At 40.9% G+C, this 21,538-nt stretch overlaps 2 long non-coding RNA genes across 17 annotated transcripts; one reads left to right on the top strand and one right to left on the bottom strand.

Annotated features, from left to right (window-relative positions):
- Positions 1-13,368: 13,368 nt before the first annotated feature.
- On the bottom strand, positions 13,369-15,835 carry LOC124678720. Of its 4 annotated transcripts, XR_006994617.1 has the most exons (3): positions 14,953-15,835; positions 14,260-14,680; positions 13,369-13,637 (listed from the first exon to the last, which is right to left on the bottom strand). It is a non-coding gene; the product is annotated as an uncharacterized LOC124678720 (long non-coding RNA). The 4 variants fall into 4 exon arrangements; XR_006994614.1 differs by having other exon boundaries at positions 14,260-15,835; XR_006994616.1 differs by lacking the exon at positions 13,369-13,637 and adding an exon at positions 13,759-14,124 and having other exon boundaries at positions 14,260-15,835.
- A 446-nt stretch (positions 15,836-16,281) lies between these two features.
- Positions 16,282-20,978, top strand: LOC124674975. Of its 13 annotated transcripts, none has more exons than XR_006993136.1 (9): positions 16,287-16,817; positions 16,922-17,315; positions 17,394-17,504; positions 17,586-17,700; positions 17,843-17,915; positions 18,875-18,953; positions 19,109-19,349; positions 20,415-20,500; positions 20,593-20,978. It is a non-coding gene; the product is annotated as an uncharacterized LOC124674975 (long non-coding RNA). The 13 variants fall into 13 exon arrangements; XR_006993138.1 differs by having other exon boundaries at positions 16,289-16,817; positions 19,109-19,227; XR_006993135.1 differs by having other exon boundaries at positions 16,292-16,817; positions 19,109-19,214.
- Positions 20,979-21,538: the final 560 nt, after the last annotated feature.

The raw sequence follows: 21,538 nt of genomic DNA, 5'->3' as shown, positions 1-21,538 counted from the left end.
ATTTATTATTATATCTTAATAGTTCATAGTAAGTTCTTATGACATGTTATAAGTTATAATTCTACTAATCAGAAATACTGATACACATGTGGTATGCAAACAAACCAGAGTCTCTATTAAGCTTTTATGTGAACTAGCTCATTGGTCATCCGACGATCGAGGTTTTCCGAAAACGCACATTTATGTCAATTGACAACGGGGTGAATGATATGATGGACATACCCAATATAAGTATTGCAACATATTCAAATCACAAAGTTCATCCTTGCGATGATTATGAAAGTGTAGTAACTTAATCTTTAGACCGCGAGATCATATCTAATCACTGTCACCGAACGATGCCTTGACTGCATCAACTCTCACAACGTAACAAGGCGACCATAAAGGTGTTTTCAGGTATTCCGAATGGGTAGGCTCAGGCGTATGTATCAAGATCAGGATTTGTTCATCCACGCGATGGGAAAAACTCTGGGCCCACTCGGTGGGATTACATCCATTAAGCTGCGTAACGTATGACTAGTTAATGAGGATAAAAAAACACCGAAATAAGTTGAATGGCCTTTGTCGGTAACGATATTGAACTAGGTATGATGATACCAATGATCAGATCTCGGACAAGTGTTGGTATCGAAGTAACAAAGGGAATATGACTCAATGTTTATGGTTCAACGACATATGTATATTCATGGAATACGCATGGGTCATTACGGGCATCCAGGTCCGTTGATGATCATTGGTCGGAGAGGCGTCTCTATCATTTCTGTAGTGTTTCCGAACCGTAGGTAACACACTCAAGGGTTCGGTGATGCTTAGAAATGCTTTTGGTATCATTGGAAACACTAGAGAATAGAGAAGAGAGAATCAGAAGGGTTTCAAATTACTAGAAATTAAATAATATGTATTGTATATTAATTAAATGAATAAATATTTAAAAATATATTTATTTGTTAATTAAAAGGTGCATCACACTTTAATGGTACCTTCCTGGAGGGGGACCATTAAGGGCTGGCCACCCCCATGGGCCAGGGGGTGGGGGCGGGTAGGGTTAGGGTTTGGGGCGCAATGGCCTACGTTGGCTGCCGCCCCACACCCAAGCCAGCCGCATCACTTTCCCCTTCCCCCTATATAAGGTGGGGCACATGGGAGGAGGAGAGCACACAATTCGAGGAGAATTCTCTCCTCTCCTCCCACTCTCTCTAGTGTTCTCTCCTGCGCGCGGTTCCTCAAAGATCTGTGCACGTGGGAGTTGACTCCATCCCAGTATGCCGTCGTGCTGCTGGTGTTCCGATCGAAGAGATCTACTTCCGCACTCTCAGCTGGATGAGAGAACCAGGATTCATTACTGAGCATCGTACGTGTGCGAGACGACGGAGGTGCTCGTCATTTGTTGCCTATCGTTGTACGATGATCATCTCGACCCCGAGGTCAGCGACGAAGTATGACTACATCATCCATGTTTCGGCGGAACGTTAACCGTTTTCGGTCTACGAGGGTACGTCACTGAAAATCTCTCCATTACAGCATTACTCCTAGATAGATCTGGGCATTCGGAATACGCTAGTTAAAAAAATTATTATTTTCTGCTACAAAATGCTTCAGTATCAACCCTGTGAGGGATCACTTTGGGGGTGATGGTTCTTTTAGAAAACAAGGTTTCCCCTGATTTCATTAACGAAACCCATGTTTTTACACCACCATACCACATCCTGTAGGATAACGTTGCATAGAAAACAAAAAATTTCCTACCGCGAACACGCAATCCAAGCCAAGATGCAATCTAGAAGACGGTAGCAACGAGGGGATATCGAGTCTCACCCTTGAAGAGATTCCAAAGCCTACAAGATGAGGCTCTTGTTGCTGCGGTAGACGTTCACTTGCCGCTTGCAAAAGCGCGTAGAAGATCTTGATCACGATCGCTTCCGGCGCCACGAACGGGCAGCACCTCCGTACTCGGTCACACGTTCGGTTGTTGATGAAGACGACGTCCTTCTCCCCGTTCCAGCGGGCAGCGGAAGTAGTAGCCCCTCCTTGAATCCGGCAGCACGACGGCGTGGTGGCGGTGGCGGTGGAGATCTCCGGCGGAGCTTCGCTAAGCGTGCGGGAGAAGAGGAGGAGAGAGGGGCGGCTAGGGTTTGGGAGAGGGGGTGGCCGGCCACCTAGGGGTGCGGCCAAGCTATGGGCTTGTGGTGGTCAGCCCCCTCTCCTATGCCCCTCATTATCTAGGTGGAATCCCCAAGAGTTGTAGTCCAAGTCTTCGAATAAGACCCCAACACCAAAACTTCCCAAAGGTGGGAAACCTACTCAAGGAGGGAGTCCTACCCAAGGTGGGACTCCCACCTTTTCCTTAGGTGGGGTGGCCGGCCACCTCTAGGTGGAGCCCACCTGGGACTCCTCCTTTAGGGTTTGGCTGGCCAAGCTTGTGGAGTCCTTCCGGGACTCCACCTTCCATAGTGTATTTCTTCCGGACTTTTCTAGAACCTTCTAGAACCTGCCATAAATGCACCGGATCATTTCCAAATTTGGAATATGACTTCCTATATATGAATCTTATTCTCCGGACCATTCCGGAACTCCTCGTGATGTCCGGGATCTCATCCGGGACTCCGAACAAATATTCGAACTCCATTCCATATTCAAGTTCTACCATTTCAACATCCAACTTTAAGTGTGTCACCCTACGGTTCGTGAACTATGTGGACATGGTTGAGTACTCACTCCGACCAATAACCAATAGCGGGATCCGGAGATCCATAATGGCTCCCACATATTCAACGATGACTTTAGTGATCGAATGAACCATTCACATACGATACCAATTCCCTTTGTCACGCGATATTTTACTTGTCCGAGGTTTGATCTTCGGTATCACTCTATACCTTGTTCAACCTCGTCTCCTGACAAGTACTCTTTACTCGTACCGTGGTATGTGGTCTCTTATGAACTTATTCATAAGCTTGCAAGACATTAGACGACATTCCACCGAGAGGGCCCAGAGTATATCTATCCGTCATCGGGATGGACAAATCCCACTGTTGATCCATATGCCTCAACTCATACTTTCCGGATACTTAATCCCACCTTTATAACCACTCATTTACGCAGTGGCGTTTGATGTAATCAAAGTACCTTTCCGGTATAAGTGATTTACATGATCTCATGGTCATAAGGACTAGGTAACCATGTATCGAAAGCTTATAGCAAATAACTTAATGACGAGATCTTATGCTACGCTTAATTGGGTGTGTCCATTACATCATTCATACAATGATATAACCTTGTTATTAATAACATCCAATGTTCATGATTATGAAACTAATCATCCATTAATCAACAAGCTAGTTAAGAGGTATACTAGGGACTTCTTTGTTTGTCTACATATCACACATGTACTAATGTTTCGGTTAATACAATTATAGCATGATATATAAACATTTATCATAAACATAAAGATATATAATAATAATCACTTTATTATTGCCTCTAGGGCATATCTCCTTCAGTCTCCCACTTGCACTAGAGTCAATAATCTAGTTTACATTTGTAAAGATATAACACCTTGGCCTTCTTGTGCTTTATCATGTATTGCTAACGGGAGAGGTTTTTAGTCATCGGATCTGACACGCTCAGAAACGTATGTATTTTGTAATTCATTTGCGTCTCAACGCATCACTCATTTCCAAATGAGTTGGCATTAAATATGTTTGATCTTCTGGCGGAACCTTAATTCCGCTGTCCGAAATATGTCACTAATATTGTCACACACAATATAGTTTCAAAGTTCCGACTCGTCGGAACTACACCAAGTTCTCAAAGAACCTCTTGACTTAACATCCTTTGTCATTGTCAAAATAATGACATACTCGCCTTCTTTTGTAGAATCCGTCACAATATTTAGAACTCTTCTAAATCTAGCATAGACAACTTCTAGCTCATTGTGCTACCTTTTAAACAACACTTAGTCTAATTTGAGATTGAAATTATATTTTATATGTGACAAAACCAATATCGGTGTAACACCTTACAGCGATTTGTTTGTCATTTCTTCATACAAATATATATATATATATATATATATATATATATATATCCTTAGTTCTTCTAAAGTACTCAAGGATATTCTTACTGTCGTCCAATGATCATCATATGAATCATTCCGGTATAAGCTCATAACACTTTATAGCACATGATATCTGATTGTGTACATATTATTCGTGATCTATAATCACTCATGTGTTTTTACTCATTGAGTGTCAGATACACTCAAGTCTTGTTAAACCTTCACATGACAAGAACATTTTCTTAATATTTCTATATTGAACTACTTCAATATCCATCATATGTACTTTGACTTAAACTTATTTATGTGTTTCAATCTATCTTCATAGATCTTGACACTAAATTTGTTTCGATCCATATCCTTTCATTGAAGTTAATTCTCAATGAAACCTTTTTAATCAAGTATATAATTACATCATTTATAACCAACTATATGTCACCTACATAAAGTATTATAAATGTGTCTTAGCGCTCCCACTTAATTTCTTGCAAATGCAAGCCTCTTCATCGTCTCTGATGAAATCAAAAATTCTTTGACTATTTCATCTGGTGAAGATTCCAACTCCGTGATACTTACTTCATCCAATTGAAACTTGTATACCTATCTAGTATTCCACGGACCAGCAAAACTCTTGGTTGTATCTTGTATACATACTTCTGTTAAGTAGTGTATTTTGCCATCCTACTAGCATATCTCATAAAAGAAATATGTAGTGATTACTAGAATAATCCACATAGACTATAAGCATTGCTACGGAAGATCTAATCTTATCGTATTCAACTCTTTGAACTTTGTCGTAAACAATTTTTCGATAAGTCAAGCTTTCTTCAAGGATATTTCATCCAAGTCTATCAATTTCATAGATCCATTTACTTTCATAAAGTATTCATCTATCTTGGATTTCATGGCGCATGGCCATTTTAACGGAGTCGGGGCCCATCATAACTTCTTTGTTTTGTAGTTGGTTTATCATTGTTCAAAATCAATCCTTTGTCCACAAATCATTTATTTGATCACAAAGTAAACCATACCTACAAGGTTCAATATGTACTTCGATCTCCATGGCTAAAACACTTTGTAGTCATGAGAGCCATGATCGTCGTGGCCGCTTCCGAAACCAATTCCGATGCTTGTGCTACTCCGATCATTATGCTCGGGTTCATAAACCTTATCAAATTATATTGTCCTCCCACTCAAATACTTCACTCGAAACAATTTCTCGGAAATAAGAAACATTGACAAACACTTTTGTCTTTGTCTCGTGGGAAGAATTCCCAATTAAATCTCTGGGATAACCAACAAAGACATTCATCCGATTTTGGTTGACTATTAGGGTTTATACCCATGCCATAACTTGTATGGTGTCATTTCAGCGGATCATGATGATGCTCTATTCAGTGTAAAAGCGGTAGTCACTAAAGCATAATCCACAAAAATATAATGGCATCAATATTTTATCTCATCATTGATCCAACAAAGTTTGGATATATCTCTTCATCATCACTATGATACTCCAAGAAACGTAAGTTGTAGAACAATTTCATAACTCTCTTAGATGTTCGCTAAAACTCGTAATTCAAATATTTCCACCATGATCCAATCATAGATATTTGATTTCTATTACGATGATTTCCACTTCATACTGAAATTTATTTGAATCCATTCAAATGTTTCAAACTTCTTCCTTATTGAATATATCCACATATATATACTCAATTCATTGTTGAAAGTTTTCATGAAGTAGAAGAATCTCCCGCACACAACTATGCCCAGTGAACCACATACATCATCATGTATTTTTCCACTAAGTTAGTTGCCCGTTCAACTTTTGGCCTATGAACGGTATTTTAATCATTCTCTTTAGAAAAGATTTGCAAGTGCCAAATGATTCAAAAATCAAATGACTCCAAAAATCCATTTGCATGGAGTTCCTTTATGCGTTCCTTTCTAACATGACCTAAATGGCGGTTCCACAAATAAGTGGAATTCAAATCATTTGCCTTATGGCATTTTAGCGTCAGTGTTATGTATGTGTGTTTCACCATTAAGATTTATAATAACTTATCCATCGTATATGGAGTAATGTCATAATTTGAACAACTCATTGTTTTCATTTGACCAGAGCAACATAACAATTATTAAGTTCTTTATTATAAATTCTAAGGGCTAGATAGAATGCTAACGACGAACATAATAACACTTTATTTTGTTCCAGACGTGCATTCCTATCATATTCCTTGTCAGTCACTTAGGCCATTGTATTCTTGTATTGCGTTGTTTTGTATGACACTTCATACCAACCAATATAGTACTAATACCCAAGAATTTCATAGTGTGACTTAACTAGGAATACAACAATAACATGTATATCATTTATATACACCTGAGCTAGACTTTCTAGTCTTTTATTTTCTTTTTGCCAAAATATCTTTTTCAGTTTCTCTTTTAGCTTTCCTCATTATTCAGAAAAACATTTCAACATCATTAACTTCTAGGTTTGTTGGTCAAATACCAATAACCTTGAGGTTCTTACTTTGAAGTTGATCATCATATGACAAGTGTTTCAGATTTCACTATTAGTAAATTTGTAATACGATGAACAATTTCACTCATAATTTTATCCATCAATTCATGATAACTTTCCGAGACCATGTCCGTACATGCTAGGCTCATAAAGTTTAAACCTTAGTATTCGCATATGCAAATCTGGCTTGCACCCGTTGGAAGCACACGTAGAATCTATAACACCCGATCATCACGTGATGCTTCGAAACGACGAGTCTTAGCAACGGTGCATACTAAGGACAATCATTTCATGGATATGCGAATATCGTTAGTGCCCCAATAGTTGGAGGATTGGGACGCCTTGCGTCTTCAACCTTCGTACATTCCCATAAAACTTATGAGTTTATGTAGTCTCACCAAATTTATATTCTATCATCTTGCAATAAGGTCTTAGATATCACATATATCTCGTACCTTGATTATTTCTGAAAACTAAATTTTCAGCTCCTTACTTTTCAAACAGATTTGAACTTCAAGTTTCACGGAGACAAGATAACTTTAGGTACTAATTGAAACCATAGATCTCTGAATCAACAAAGTGAGTTTTACTAAAAGTTTGCAATAGGACTTAATCATTTCTTGATTCATTAACAATACGGTACCAATCCGTAAAATTTCTAGTCAGATTTTAACAGTATTTCTATCTCAATTATAAGACTAGCGCATAGTAGTAAACGGATGCCAATACTACAAAATTAATTCAAAATACTACTCAGACTATGTTTATGATAATTAGTTCATGTTTTAATCTAATTACTAATGAACTCCCACTTAATACAACATCCCTCATAGTTGTTATGTGGTACACGATCCAAATCCACTACACCAAAACCGATCATCACGTGAGATGATGTAGCTTCAATGGTGAACATCAACATGTTGATCATATCATCCATATGACTCGTGTTCAACCTTTCGGTTTCCGTTGTCCCGAGGCCATGTCCGTACATGCTAGGCTCGTCAAGCAAACCCAAGTATTCCGCGTGTGCAACATGGCTTACACCCGTTGTATGTGAACGTTGAATCTATCACATCCGATCATCACGAGATGCTTCGAAACGACGAACTGTACAACGGTGCATACGAGGGGAGAACACTTTATTACCTTGATATTAATGTGAGGGATCATCTTATAATGCTACCGTCGCGATCTAAGCAAAATAAGATGCATAAAGGATTAACATCACATGCAATTCATATGTGATATGATATGGCCCTTTAGTCTTTGCGCCTTCGATCTTCATCTCCAAAGCACGGACATGATCTCCATCATCAACGGGCATGATCTCCATCATCGTCGGCGTAGCGTCAAGGTTCATGGCGCCGTCTTCATGGTTGTTCACCTCATGTAGTAACTATTACAACTACTTTGAAATACTACTCAACATGAAATTTAAAGACAACCATAAGGCTCCTGCCGGTTGCCACAATACAATAATGATCATCTCATACATATTCATCATCACATTATGGCCATATCACATCACCAAACCACCGCAAAAACAAGTTAGACGTCTCTAATTTGGTTTGCATATTTTACGTGGTTTAGGGTTTTCGAGTAAGATCTAATCTACCTACGAACATGAACCACAACGGTGATACTAGTGTTGTCAATAGAAGAGTAAATTGAATCTTCACTATAGTAGGAGAGACGAGACACCCGCAAAGCCTCTTATGCAATACAAGTTGCATGTCGAACGAGGAGCAAGTCTCATGAACGCGGTCATGTAAAGTTAGCCCGAGCCGCTTCATCCCACTATGCCACAAAGATGCAAAATACTCAAACTAAAGACAACAAGAGCATCAACGCCCACAAAACCATTGTGTTCTACTCGTGCAACCATCTATGCATAGACACGGCTCTGATACCACTGTAGGATAACTTTGCATAGAAAACAAAAAATTTCCTACCGCGAACACGCAATCCAAGCCAAGATGCAATCTAGAAGACGGTAGCAACGAGGGGATATCGAGTCTCACCCTTGAAGAGATTCCAAAGCCTACAAGATGAGGCTCTTGTTGCTGCGGTAGACGTTCACTTGCCGCTTGCAAAAGCGCGTAGAAGATCTTGATCACGATCGCTTCCGGCGCCACGAACGGGCAGCACCTCCGTACTCGGTCACACGTTCGGTTGTTGATGAAGACGACGTCCTTCTCCCCGTTCCAGCGGGCAGCGGAAGTAGTAGCTCCTCCTTGAATCCGGCGGCACGGCGGCGTGGTGGCGGTGGCGGTGGAGATCTCCGGCGGAGCTTCGCTAAGCGTGCGGGAGAAGAGGAGGAGAGAGGGGGCGGCTAGGGTTTGGGAGAGGGGTGGCCGGCCACCTAGGGGTGCGGCCAAGCTATGGGCTTGTGGTGGTCAGCCCCCTCTCCTATGCCCCTCATTATATAGGTGGAATCCCCAAGAGCTGTAGTCCAAGTCTTCGAATAAGACCCCAACACCAAAACTTCCCAAAGGTGGGAAACCTACTCAAGGAGGGAGTCCTACCCAAGGTGGGACTCCCACCTTTCCTTAGGTGGGGTGGCCGGCCACCTCTAGGTGGAGCCCACCCGGGACTCCTCCTTTAGGGTTTGGCTGGCCAAGCTTGTGGAGTCCTTCCGGGACTCCACCTTCCATAGTGTATTTCTTCCGGACTTTTCTAGAACCTTCTAGAACCTGCCATAAATGCACCGGATCATTTCCAAATTTGGAATATGACTTCCTATATATGAATCTTATTCTCCGGACCATTCCGGAACTTCTCGTGATGTCCGGGATCTCATCCGGGACTCCGAACAAATATTCGAACTCCATTCCATATTCAAGTTCTACCATTTCAACATCCAACTTTAAGTGTGTCACCCTACGGTTCGTGAACTATGTGGACATGGTTGAGTACTCACTCCGACCAATAACCAATAGCGGGATCCGGAGATCCATAATGGCTCCCACATATTCAACGATGACTTTAGTGATCGAATGAACCATTCACATACGATACCAATTCCCTTTGTCACGCGATATTTTACTTGTCCGAGGTTTGATCTTCGGTATCACTCTATACCTTGTTCAACCTCGTCTCCGACAAGTACTCTTTACTCGTACCGTGGTATGTGGTCTCTTATGAACTTATTCATACGCTTGCAAGACATTAGACGACATTCCACCGAGAGGGCCCGAGTATATCTATCCGTCATCGGGATGGACAAATCCCACTTGTTGATCCATATGCCTCAACTCATACTTTCCGGATACTTAATCCCACCTTTATAACCACCCATTTACGCAGTGGCGTTTGATGTAATCAAAGTACCTTTCCGGTATAAGTGATTTACATGATCTCATGGTCATAAGGACTAGGTAACCATGTATCGAAAGCTTATAGCAAATAACTTAATGACGAGATCTTATGCTACGCTTAATTGGGTGTGTCCATTACATCATTCATACAATGATATAACCTTGTTATTAATAACATCCAATGTTCATGATTATGAAACTAATCATCCATTAATCAACAAGCTAGTTAAGAGGCATACTAGGGACTTCTTTGTTTGTCTACATATCACACATGTACTAATGTTTCGGTTAATACAATTATAGCATGATATATAAACATTTATCATAAACATAAAGATATATAATAATAATCACTTTATTATTGCCTCTAGGGCATATCTCCTTCACATCCCCCTCCCAGAGCAGCTCAAACAACAATTCCAGACAGAGTAGAAATGTTCAAACGACAACAAAGAGACCAAACAACAAGGCAGAATAACATTTAGATAGCTACCACCCCGCTACCCCTAAGCTTCATCTTTTTTGTCATCATTGTGTCTTCGCTTCCAATTTCCTACTCTAGGGTACAATGCTTATGTGTTTTATTTGATCGTCTTTTTTCTTCAGTTTATCTTCACCACCGCTACATGCTTAATCACAAAAACCATGGAGCCCATCTATTCTTGGCAATGAAGAGGTCCACATCAATACAATCCAGAATCTTAGCACACAGCCATTGTTTGTCCTTTTCTTCCTACTTCACATGCAGAACACTTCAGAAATGAGTCCAATGGCAAATGCTATATATGATAGAAATTAGATCAGCCGACTACTTACTTTAAAAACAAGCAGAATTCCTAACTTTCCGAATTCCCCAAAAAATAGCCGCCACCCCCCAAACAACCAAATCCTTTTTTTTTCATAAGTTTCTTAACCAGATATTCACACGATGGGCAATGCTATCAAAATGGTAGCCTATTCCAAATGCACAACTAACAACATTCCAAATGTACCTAGCCAAGGGACATTGAAGGAACACGTGCACAATGGTTCCATCTCGGCCACAAAATAGGCATTTCTTAGCACAACCACTTCCACGATGAAACAAAACGTCTCTCGTGAGGATGCTACCCTTGAGCACCAACCAGACAAAAGTTTTGATACGTGAAGGGATTTTGACTTTCCGTATTAAGTAACATTATAACTTGCCTACCTAGAAGCTTCCACAACGTTTTGAAGCCCTTAGCCGTCCGATAAGATCATCCAACGGTCTGGATGAAGTTTGCGTTCCCAAACTGTGTTACCAGTGCTTTACCAATGTAGATCGCCGTAAAAGAGGCCCGTTACTCCCCGCATAGACTTAACAATTTTTGTATCTCTCACACCATACATTGTTTGAACAAAAAATTGCAGATCACTTAAACATAACAATTGGAACGTGGGAAAAATATTTTGGATTTTTTATTTTATTATGTATATATATATTTCAAGAATTGTTTTTGAATTTTAAATTATTTGAAATTTGAAATTGCACAAAAAAATTCTGAACTATTTTTGTCCCATTCCATTTGTTATTTTTTAGTGACTTGCAAAAAAATATAAAAAAGAGAAAGTGAAAAAGTGTGAGGGTGCGCCTGCACTCTCACACTTTTCCCTTTAGAAAATCAAAAGTGGGCAATATACTTCTGTTTAGTGTTTGAGTCCTCTTGTAGGTTAAATTATATGGAGGTTCTAATTTTATGCCTAATTCTCTAATATGTTGTAGGTTGTAGTATGTGCTCCTTCATTTGATTGTCGTGGGGTTTTCTATATGTTCATATCATCAGAGCATCTGTTAACTAGATAACTAGGGTGTTGGTTAATAAGTCCATATACTGGAGATCAATTTTCATGGTCTGTATATGTCTCTTTGAGGCCTTAGCTAGAACTCAAGGTTCGTTTCTTTTATCATGTTGGTGAAACTTTTCATGCTTCTTTTATTTATTGAAAAACTGTAGAATTTTTTGACAATACCCTTTAGTTGTGAAATACCTTCGCCACCTGTCCTGGAAGAGATGAATTTTAAAGTTAATGATCTAATTAACAACCACACCATCATTTGTCTGAGAGCATAAGGTGAAACTAAAGGAATTCAGATTTTTTTTTATCTTGGACTACAGAATTTATAATTTAATCAACCAGATGATCCGATCTGCATCCATCACTCCAAAAGTGGTGGCTTACTTGAATACTGATTCTGATGTGCAAGGTATGGGGCTTTTTCGCTGGTTCTAAGAAACTGATTTATTCTTGCATCGTCTTCATTCAATTTTTAGCTAACCACATAAATTCTATGATCGTGGTATAGAGTTAATGTCTCCTGGAATGATTCTGATATAAAATAAGAGAACCTTCTGCATGTGACCTCTATCTTGCATACGAATGAGACTGCTACACTAGCCAATTTTGTTGAGCATTGTCGTGCAGTATAGAAAAATTAAATTAGTATACGAGGTTAATTATATTTCAGCCAGTTATTACATGTCAAGGATCCAGGCTCATTAAATGCAAAACCTTCAACTACAGGCTAGGCATATTCTAATCTATCTTACTTTAGCATTTGCTGCTAATAGTGACAGTGCTAATATGACTTTTCTCATGCTTCACTTTTGGTATTTCTCAGCTACATAAACTTGGATAAATTCCACTAACAAAAACCAAAATCACATGATTATGATGGCGGTTATTTATTTATTTGAATATTCTTCCATTTCTTCAGGCAAATGGCTAATTTTACCACCCGATTAACTTGTTTTTAAACTACTTGAATGCCCGTGCGCTGCTACGGCCTCTATTTCTCTTTTCAATATATAATTCATGCAACATTTCACGTGTACGAAAAAGACAGCCACAAGATATTCCACAAAAAACACAAGATTTCACCTCGCTTGAAGTATTTTTTCATAACCAATATAATTTGATGTCGTTTGAATATGAAATAAGCACTTAGACTAATATAAATGTATTTTTCATCATCTATTTCACCTTGTTTCAACTCTCGCTCCATTTTTAGTCCCACTTTTCAAGAGAATGTGGTCTTCCTTCTTTACGCGCTCCACTGTTCCATATCCCCACAAAACATATCACATGGATAATTAGTCATTCAAGACATTTTATTTTCCAGAATGCAAACAAAACCACATGACATATTGTCCATTTAAATCAAGGAGCTGCAACAATATGGCAGCCACATTGGAATACTTTGCACAATGAGCTCCTTAGAAGTGCAATGATTACAATGATCTATCGAGGGTTAAATGATTATTTAAATAGATGATAGTACAAATTTTAGCAAAGAGAAAAAGTTGAAAGATATTCAATGTGCATACTTCACTCTAGAATATACTCTTAATTCTACCAATTATCTATAGTTTTGATATATAACCTTTTCTTGAAACAATAATTTATCACCAAAGAATGGTATAATAAACAGTGAACTGACGCTAGAAAAATGAAAGCATTGGTAGTAGTTAGAAATATGATACACATAGTTATTATAGAATATGTTACAAATTTATTGGTTTGTAGAACTTGCTTAGTGTCCTAGAAGGGCCTGGTGTTCTAGTTAAGCTTACAAATTGCCTTCCAAAGGAAAAAAGAGAAGAACCACATGAAGCGAGGCCATAGTGATGTAGCTGTATAGAGATAAGGCATCATGGCCCCAATATCTTACTCATCCTCCATTACCCCTCCCTTTACCCGTTCCACCGTCGCATGTCTCCTGAAAATATAACAACCCCACATAATTTAGCAACTCCATAAGCCCAGGGTCTACATGGAAAATGAATTGCACTATATCATTATGTAACACTTCTGCAGCTGCCATTAAGTAGTACCAAAGATGCTTACGAGCTTCCAATAAAGCACTTTATTCTAAACAGTAACATCTTTAGATGATAAAACTCTTTGTCAACCAAGTAATGAGCCATATGCAGATACAAGACCAGATCCAAATCCCTCACTATTTCCTACAGTTTATACTCTTTTGCAAGTCCATAATTACATTGGATAGCACTGTGGCTCAGACTGCCATAACTCCCCGCCCTGCCGTGGCATTCTATTACATGTGTTGATTTCCATTGAATGGGTTTCATATCCATAGGAGAGGCTGATTTTTACGTTGCCCCGTCAAGCCTATCACAACCCTCCTCCTTTACCCGGGCTTGGGACCGGCTATTCCTAAAAGGCATAGGCAGAGTTGTTGATTTCTGTTGAATGAACGAACATAATTCAGACAACACGACATACCAGGTCAAAATAAATGGAAACAATGTTGGTGCAATGCTAAAGAAAAAATGGATACATGAAAAATTATATGAATGATGAAAAATGTCATTTCCTACCTGTGAAGGTTCTTCAGACTCGTTATTGGTAGTCTTCATTGTAGTGCTCGGTGTAGACTCTTAATGCATATTCTGAAGGATCATGATAGGATTCTACAGAAACATCCAAAAGGGAGCCGTTCGTCCGATTTTCTCACGCCGCAAAGTTATCCATTACATTAATAAGGCACATTAGATCTAGTCTGGAGCGAAAGCAGAATATGGTTCTAATATTTTCTCAAAAAGTATAACCTTGCTAGTTCTAGCAACTTCTTTGATTCCAAATTTTCTTATGTTTCACCGTACAACGACAATTTTCCAGGAGCTCCAGCTACCTTTGGAATTATTCAAAAGCACAGAGCATATTTTGCTTTATTAAAAGGTATAAATGGTCTGAAAGATCAACCAATTTTGGTCTGAAAATGTTAACGAAACCCATCACCTGCACGTAGAAGTAGAGAAATAAGCAAAAGAATAAACCAATTATAACCTCACCTCTGCTCCAATTTAAACATGTAAACTGAGCGTCATATGCAAAAAAATAAAATCTCCAGATAGCAACCCTGTAATGCACATACACACTTCTATCTTGAGATGCTTTCCTGGCTCTAAGTAACGACCCAAATGATATATGGTCAGTGAGACGGTTCCCTGGTGGCTAAAATGATAAGAGCATTACAATGAATATATGCGAGACTGCAGGTACTTACGAACCTCAAAGCTAAGAAGTGCCATGAATTTCTTGTCTGTACTTCTTGATATTTACTCTGTTCTGTATATGGATCCCAAAAAAACGCCGACTGAACAATCTCAAGACGTCACCAACCTGGAAATAACAAGAGGCACGATCAGAATATCAATTCGTTGTTTGAAAAGATGAACTCGATTTTAATTTGAACAAAACAAAGGAATGTTTTGAAGTGGATGGTCATTATTATTGCAAGACTTCCCGAAAATCACCAAATTGGTAGGAAGGGGATGGCTGCCACAACGAAGCACACCATGTTGAAAGCTTGTGGTTCTCTGAGGCATGCGAAAATCAGCAAACACTGATCGAATAAAGAGGGATGGACAGGAGGGAGATTCGTGTCATCATGTCAGTTTTCATCAGTACGACGATGCAAACTCTCTGGCACCGGAAATCATCTAGGCCAGCCACGCCATGGAGATCACGGCGACAGAAGCACGGCGTCCGAGGATGAGGACGGTGGCTCCTGCACATGGATGAATGGATCCTGCGCCGCGAAGAGCTCCTTCCGGCTGCACCTATCCTGCTGGACGCAGTCGTCGCCCATCGCCACCGTAGTGCTACCTTGGTCTTGCCCATCGGCCAGGCCTGGAGCTCCGACTCACAGGTCTTGGTTCGCTTGCCCCCTGCCATCGGCTGCTCGCCATGCCGGGCGCGTCCACGGGAGCGATCGCGAGCAGAGTCGCCAATATGAGGGGACCGGAGGAGAGGCGTTGGAAAATAAGAGGCCCGACCAGCGGTGGGAGGGTCTAGGATGGCCGGGGATATGGGTGGTAGAGGCGGCGGTGGCGGCCAGATCGGATCCAGTCATCGAGAGGGAGAGAACGCGTCATGGGTGGAGGCGTACGATACGAGGGAGGTATGGAGGGTGGGGGTGGAGGGTGAGGTATCCGCGAGCGGAGGCGGGCACGGGATTGTACGGTGGTTCTCCGTATTGCAAGATTGGATGGCCAGGATCTTTTTAATGACGATCATCAAAGTGCGTTGAGTGTTAAACAACCAACTCCCATTTAATAGTAAAGATAAGGCAAAATATTTTCCTTTTCATTGTTATAGAATAAGTGAATTGATCAATTTATAAGAAAAACTAGCCAAAAGCTGACACAACACAAAACACACCACGCTGAGGCTGCGCTCCACACGAGTCGGTCGCCTGAGCGAACAAAGTCGACACCCAGCACCTCAACACAAACATTGAGAATAAGCAAGTGCGTGCACCCTACCGAGCCTCTGGGGCTATCCACGATGCGCTGAAGGGCTGGTCGTCGGTGGCGTTCTTTTGTTTCCATCTGCTAGCCTAGGTGTCACGATGTAGTTGGTTTGGCCTTTGTCGTATCATTGAGGGAGAGAATAAGAGACCGCAAAATAAAAAAGGAGTTGCTAGGAGAAACAGCCTAGCGGTAAAGAACCCTACCTCATTCCCGTCGCCGCCGCCTCTCACCTTCTCCTCCCCTCGCGCTCCCCCTTCACTTGATGCACCTCGCCGTCAGTCTCCTCCTCGAGCAGGGCGGCACGACTCTAGGTGGTGGCTCCAGTTCTTTGCAGAAGCCGGCGGCTCTCGTTGCCGAGCATAGCAAAAGTGCAGGAGCGGTCGCCAAGATGGTGAGGCGGTGGAGGAGGAGGTCCGATCTCCCTGCCGCTCTACCCATCCTTGCCGGGCCAGCCACCCCTCCAAACATCCACCGGCCTTTCTCCCCTCTCGGTTTTGCCTTCATTGAGACGTCATGCGCTCCCTGATCTGCTCTGAGCTCGCTGATCCACGACCCTGGGGCGACCTGATGAACTATGCAGACATGGTGTTCGACGGAATATCTATATGGTCGTCGAGCAGGTAATGGAGATATCCTTATTTCAGTTCTTTGCAGATTAGTTTTTCAAGGCTGATTATTCTTTCCTTTTTTTGCGTCTCCTTATCAATGTTGTGCTTTATTGTAGCTTGTAGGTGGTGGAGAATACATGAGGTCCAGCTTCTAAATCTTGTGAGGTTCCCCTGAGCCTTTCAAGTGTTTTATTCACATTTGTGCTATGGTCTAACTTATTTTAGTGATGTGAAGTTGTTGCTTCTCCCCTCTACATATTAGCGTTCGTGCCTATTATTCCTCTACGGAGCCTTGGTCCATTCTTGTATTATATCTGTGCGATCTTTCTTTATTCGTTGTAGCACTTGTATGATCCTAAATATTTTGGAGCTGCTGCCGAAAGGGACGACAAGGAGCACAAGGAGCACAAACAGACGAGAAGAAGCCGACAAGGACGTTCAGATCCGTCGCCTGCGCCCCCAACGATGCTATCGTCCGTGTCCCCGGCGCATCCACGGTCCATGTCCCTGGTACTTTCACCGTCATCCTCGTGTCGGGGCAGCATGAATGCTCGATTGAGAATCTCAGGTTCCTATCACTCGTTGCAGGTTCAGGTACACACTACCACTGGTTTCTTGATGGGGCTGGAACATGAGGACGTTGGATACAAACGAGGAAAAAGGCTGGTGAGAGGGCGGCTCAATCTGGCCGTGGCAATGGTGCAGCTCTCTTCGCACTCACAAGCTAATTTCTAGAGCAGATAGATTTTGTTTTGGTTGTGCATCTGACTTTGCCCACAGTGTTTTTGTTCAGGTGTAGTCTGAAGCAAGAAGATGACGTTCTACAAAAGATTAGGCACAAACCTTGCTATTCAAGCATGTAATGGTTGGACGTTTTTAGGATTTGAAGCATAGTGTAAGTTTGGGATTTGTATTGTGTTCATAGAAAACTGCTCTTGCAACTATATCCTCCCATACTTCCTTTTCATGCATTGCAGATTCGCTATGTATTAGAAAAAGCCTTTCTGATGCAAAGCATGATGTAATTTTCTTTACAGGGCATGCAAATTTTAGCATCTGATCAATCTGCTTGAAGGTCTTGACATGGACTTCATCTATCTCATCTATAAGGTAATGATTCAAATGTCAAATGTCTATGCTTGCTTTTTCTGTGCTTTCTTGCATAGTAATTCTATCGTCAGCACCTTTGCAGCATGCTTATTATTTTCATGGCATCTTAGTTTAGATATGTAAGTATAATTGACAAGAAATAGTAATTACCAAATTATGAATTTATGTTGCTTATATTGAAAAAGAGAACTCAAAGTTAATGTTACCCTTTTCTTTTGATTTTACCTCATTTGGCTTTTTTACCATTTAACCCAAAGTTACGGCATTTAAAGAAATTAGGGGCGAAAATGCTCTAAGCCTATACAAATACTCAATGACGGTAAGAATACATTAGCTCTTCTCTTCAATGGATGTCACTTTTGAAAGCTCTGGCTTCCAAAATAAAATTTCTGCCCTCAATGTTTCTATAGTTGTTCTGCGAAAATAAGTTGCCTTATATGGAAATAAGCTATCTGTAATAACTGAGATGGCATCTTTATTTTGTATGGTCAAGAACATTGATGCCTTGTAGTTTAGTTTTAAAATTTGAAGTGCATATGCATGTTGTTCAATCCGTTGGTTCAGTTCAGTTACAAGGCTGTACAGAAAATTGTTTTCTGGAGAAAGATATATATGAAAAAAACTTAGTGTCAATTTATCCTGCAGCTTGTGAGTTCAATGGCACTGTTTTAAGCAACATTTAACAGCATTGACTGCAGTACTAAAAGATATCATATCTACTCTGAATAGTACCTTTAGGAAATAGCAGGTGGATAGCATTCTCTAATGCCTATATATGTATTCAAAAATGTGTTTCCTATTAGTTTCTAGGTCAAATAGACTTTGGTGATGCAAATTTTACGGACACAGTTCAAGGCCATCCAACATGGCTCCTGTGTGCAGGAGGGGGCTCGCTCACATTTCCCCCCTCTCGCCAGGCTTCTCTCTCTCCAATCTAACCCCACTCTATCTCTTTGCAGGAGCACGGGATGGTGACCGAGGACTAAGCTGGCAACCAAGAAGGCTGTGGAATGGCGAGTAGGGGTGGCGGGGGATAAGGTAGACTCTTTTCTAATAAATACTAGCCACTTCTTATTTACTTACCTTATCTTATTGAAAATAGTTTTTTTTCACCTTCATGCCTTCAGTTAAAATTTATTTGTTGTCTCCTAATAATTTCTAAGAAATGAGATTTATCTCAATATCCTTTTCAGTGTAGGGGTACAGATGGTGGAGTGAGTACCACACATACCTTCATAGCTATGATACTGAAAGAGAGTATGTCAATTACTCCGCGAGGAACTATCCAAGCAACTCAATGTATGCACCACAGGTCATGTTATGAAAATATTTTTATTTTGTACAATGCTTTGAATTTCCTTTGGACTAGCTACTTCAGTTCTCTAGCAAAAGTGGATGGAGCCTTATATAGATACTCATTGGTCATCTGCCAAGGTAGGTATGGGCCATTTGAAAATCATGGAATGACACTATTATCTGCATGTGTTGTAGTGCCCTCATAATTTTTTTATTCAATGGGGTAAAATATCTTCCTGAGGAGCTTGTTAATTTCACTAAATACTTATAAAGTTGTGCATTTGTGTTCTGGATTGCCCCCCCTACCCCTTGTGGGGTACCATACGCTGTTTGCTCCTTGTGGTGATTAGTATTGTCCTACAGGTATCAGAGAAATTGAATGTTAGGTACTAGATACAATGAAATTTGTTTAATAATTTGATGACAACTTACAAATCGTGACCCGTCATTACGTGACCGATTTTTCTATCTGATGTATTAGTATCTAAAATGATCTAATAAGCGAAGCGACGAAAAGGTAATGTTTGTGTGGCTTGGGATAAACAATTGTTTCATTGTTGGTGCCCTTTAGTGGCCTTTCTTTTGTTTCATACGTTGTCAACTCGTTTCCTTGAGAATGGTAGCTTCGATACTTCAGTGTTCGAGTAGTAAGGGAAATAAATTGGTTGGCATTTTTTCTTGTCTTTGTCCCCTCCATTGTCCATGTTACATGCATTATGTCATGCGTCAGTCCTGGACTCCTGGATTACAAATATTTAATCATTGTTGCTTCTCCTTGTATAAGGTTGTCATGTTAGTTGAGCTATCAGATACTGCCATCACATGCATAGTGAGTTCATGCATGGTGAATGGTGATGCCATCAATCTCCCTAGAGTGAAAATGGTTAAAATATGCAAGCCGGTGGTTGACCTTACCTCAATATGGTGGAGTGAACAAAAAACCTGCTTGTGTTTGATAATTGCCACCATACTTCCTGAAATCACGTGAAATGTTTTGTGTCATGAAATTAATGACATGTCTCCTCGGAGCACATTGTGTTATGCACCTGCTATTGTCAAATAGTCTATTAGATGATACATTTAATGTTCTGTGTTGTTTCTCACTGCTGTAAGGAATATCTGTGTGCCTGAACTCATTTCTTCATTCCGGTACTTGATTATGCCATGAAAATAGCTTATGTATTTTTTTACTTGTGTCAACAGGCTAGATTTGTGATGCTGTAGAAGTGGCTGGGAAGGACGTGCTGTTAACATCATCGACCGTGGTGACCGGTTTTTGTGTCTCACAAGTACTGTTATTCTACCGCACATCCTCGTTTCTGCTCCTCCTTGGACAACAGTTCTGGGAATCTTCCCATACACTGTGCTTCTTCTCCTTCAGGTACTAAGCGAAAGATGCTGCTGCCACGAATAAAGGGCTCAATGATGCCGGCTATATGATGGGGTTGGCATGGGCTGTGTTCCAAGATCTGGCAGGCCATCTACCTGAAGAGCATCCTGAAGTCCACAGGGCTCCCCATGTCCACCATCAAGGCCGCGGCCGCTGACTCCTGATCGTAGAGTAGCAATTCTCAACCACTGGCAAATAGAAGCCTGCATTCTCAGTCCCTGCCTGTAGATATCTGTGATGAAAACAAAGAGCAACCTTAGTGTCATGTCCTATTCCAATATTTCCCTGCTGCTGTAAACGTTTTTGTGCTGGAAACTAGACATCATTGTTTGGTTTGGTTATGTGTTTATGCAATGCAGTACACTTGTTTGTACCTCTGTTATGGTGTTGACATAGGAAATTCTTATGGCTCCTTGATTGGACTACTGAGGACCAGCGAGGAGGCGCCCCATGGGGCGCCCCAACCACTAGTGGCAGAACATAAGTCGCCGCTCCTACATCCAGGCTGGCCCTATGGGCACGCACTGCCTAAGCCCATGACGAAAAACCGGATAACGCCACGCAGACAGACAGAGCAATCACTGGCATGGGAGGCGAAGGGGGCTCCACCATAATGCCACCAAGGAGGGGAGCGAACGAGAGCGCCGCCATTGCTGGTAATGAGAGCATCTCCAGCCGTTGGGTCTCCCCAGACCGAAATCCGACGCTAAATAACGCCGGATGAATGTAAAAATTGGCCTGGGGAGGCCCATTTTCCCGGCCGCGAGCCTAGGATGGATGTAAGGATTTTGACGTAATACGGCAAATTCAGATAAAATTGGGCGAAGCTCGTTCAAACATTAGCGAAATTTAATGATATTTAACATATAGATGCGAGTTCGTACATAAAAAGACCGAATTCGTACATATATTTGAATTCGCCCAGGGATAACTTAAA

This window comes from Lolium rigidum, chromosome 7 (assembly GCF_022539505.1).
Source record: "Lolium rigidum isolate FL_2022 chromosome 7, APGP_CSIRO_Lrig_0.1, whole genome shotgun sequence".
NCBI lineage: Eukaryota > Viridiplantae > Streptophyta > Magnoliopsida > Poales > Poaceae > Lolium > Lolium rigidum.
This window is presented reverse-complemented; position numbering and strand designations above follow the sequence as displayed.